This window comes from Manis javanica, chromosome 1, assembly GCF_040802235.1.
Source record: "Manis javanica isolate MJ-LG chromosome 1, MJ_LKY, whole genome shotgun sequence".
Lineage (NCBI taxonomy): Eukaryota > Metazoa > Chordata > Mammalia > Pholidota > Manidae > Manis > Manis javanica.
Window position 1 is genome coordinate 208,338,950 of NC_133156.1, and position 2,074 is coordinate 208,341,023.

General features: G+C 58.4%; 1 non-coding gene across 1 annotated transcript; it reads right to left on the reverse strand.

The window, feature by feature from the left end:
* Positions 1-1,114: 1,114 nt before the first annotated feature.
* TRNAI-UAU (transfer RNA isoleucine (anticodon UAU)) lies at positions 1,115-1,207 on the reverse strand. The gene is given in 2 exon segments: positions 1,115-1,150; positions 1,170-1,207. It is a non-coding gene; the product is annotated as a tRNA-Ile (tRNA).
* Between the last annotated feature and the right edge of the window lie 867 nt (positions 1,208-2,074).

A 2,074-nucleotide genomic window follows, 5' to 3' on the forward strand; every position in this document is an offset into this window, starting at 1 on the left:
TGAGACAGACAAGAGCTCCACCCTCCACCCACTTTCTCTGAGCTTTCTAGGTCGTGCTTCCATCCCAGGATTTAGCTATAGCATGTCATAAAAACAGCTGAAACCACTCCTGGGAGAACGCGTGCAGGAGACTTCTCACTCCAACTAAACTTGCTCCCTGCTCCGCCCACACCGCCTGAGAATGTGGGGCACCCACTCACCCCTTGGCAAAAGAGCCCACGCGCCTCAAGAGGAATGTTCCGAGATGGCTTCCTAAACCGGCTGGTCACGCGGGTGAGAAGCCAGATTTTCTGCCCCGAGAGAGGATTTAGGAACCTGGAATTTGTGGCAGGCATGAACTCACACCCGCCACTCGCATATCACTAGAAAACGTCTGCTCTTCGGTTGGCCCTCAAATTCCACCACTTCAGACGGACAACGGGGAGAAGGGGCAGAGAATGGGGAGAGGGAAACACCGCAGGCACATTTCCCAAACTGTGCAAATCCGCCCAGCGAGGCCTGCGTGCCTGCGTAGTAAAGGGCCCGCGGTCTAGGGGACTCTGTAGACCGGAGGAAGGAGGTAATGAGTGGTTACTAGTTAAAAGGGAGGATAGCGTCTGTTCCGCTTGCGCCCCTGCGGTGAGCCTCGGGTTCCTACTCCCGGGAGTGGTTGCCCCGGTCGGGCCCCGCAAGCCAGCGCACCCGGCTCTGGGCGAGGGCCAGCGGCTGGGAATCCTGGCTCCGTCTCAACGCCTGGAGATGCCCCATACTTTCTGCGGGGGGATTGCCCGGGATTGTCGAACTCGGTGCCCAGGCGCGCCCCATCACTGGTGCAGCGCCCCGGGACCTCCCATTCACATACTCGGCACGGTGGCCAAGAACTGGGTCGTGTTAAAGGAAATGCCTAGGGTGAGAACCAAGTGAGTGCGGTAGATAAACGTCCAGGTTCCAGCAGCCGGGCAAATCGGTAAGTTGGAAAACCGGTAAGAAGTTCGTACGAGTTTCTTCCTGCCTGCAACGGAGCCGGACGGGCGTGCACGCAGAATCGAGACAGGAACTGAGAAGGCTAAAGAGAACCTGACTCGTTCTCTTCCGCATCGACACGAAAAAGGAGTGGGGGTATCCAAAACAGTAGTGCTCCAGGTGAGGCTCGAACTCACAACCTCGGCATTGCTCTGCATGTACTGCTGTATAAGTACCGCGCGCTAACCGATTGCGCCACTGGAGCTTCGTTCAATCCGTTTCGTGATAGCTCTATCAGGGTTCACCCAGGCCTGATGTGGGCCCCAGCAGAGTATGTGTATCCCCAGCTCGCGTCTCCTGGCGTCCCTGGAACGAGCCGCGGCCCCAAGACCCCTGCAGCTTCCAGCCCGGCGCCCCCCAGCGTATTAAGCTGAGGAATCTCGCGAAAGTCTCTATCGGGGATGGTGGGAGCGGAGGGCTGAGCTGTAAGACTGGAAGGGCCTAGGCAGTTGTGGTCTGAAGCCACCTCCGCATCCTCAGCGGACCTCTGCTTCCCGAGAGCGGGCCCGCGAGGAGCAGGCCTAGCCCGGGAGCCGGGCCGGCAGCAGGCGGGCGGGCCTCGTTGAGGTGTTGAGGCGGGGCGAGGGGTGGGGCCGAGCTGATGCCTGGGACTGCAGCCTCCAGCCCCGCGCCTGCATGTGACCTGTAATGTCAAGGCCCGGGCCCAGTACCCGCGCGGCTCTGACAGTCCGGGAGCGGGAAAACCCTTAAATGAGCGAATCCCGCGCCCACCAGGGAGCTCCCGGAAGGGTATGCGCAGAGGGCGAGGATGGCAAACGAGCTTCCAAGACTTCTGGGTAGGGATTTTAGCATCGAAGCGTTGTCGCACTCGGAAGGTGTTCCGTGACCCTGTCTTCCATCCTGGGCGGGGTCCTCGGGGCATCCAGGCAGAAGGCGTGTCCCCAAAATCGCGTCAAGCCGCTGGCATTCTGGGGACGCGATGCATATTTTTGTCTCCATGGGCTCCTCCCTCCCTCCATTAAAAACAATTTTTTAATTATATTTTACTATTGCAAAGTAAAGACAAATATAATCCAGGCTGGATTTATTGTTACATTCATTTTTATTGTAC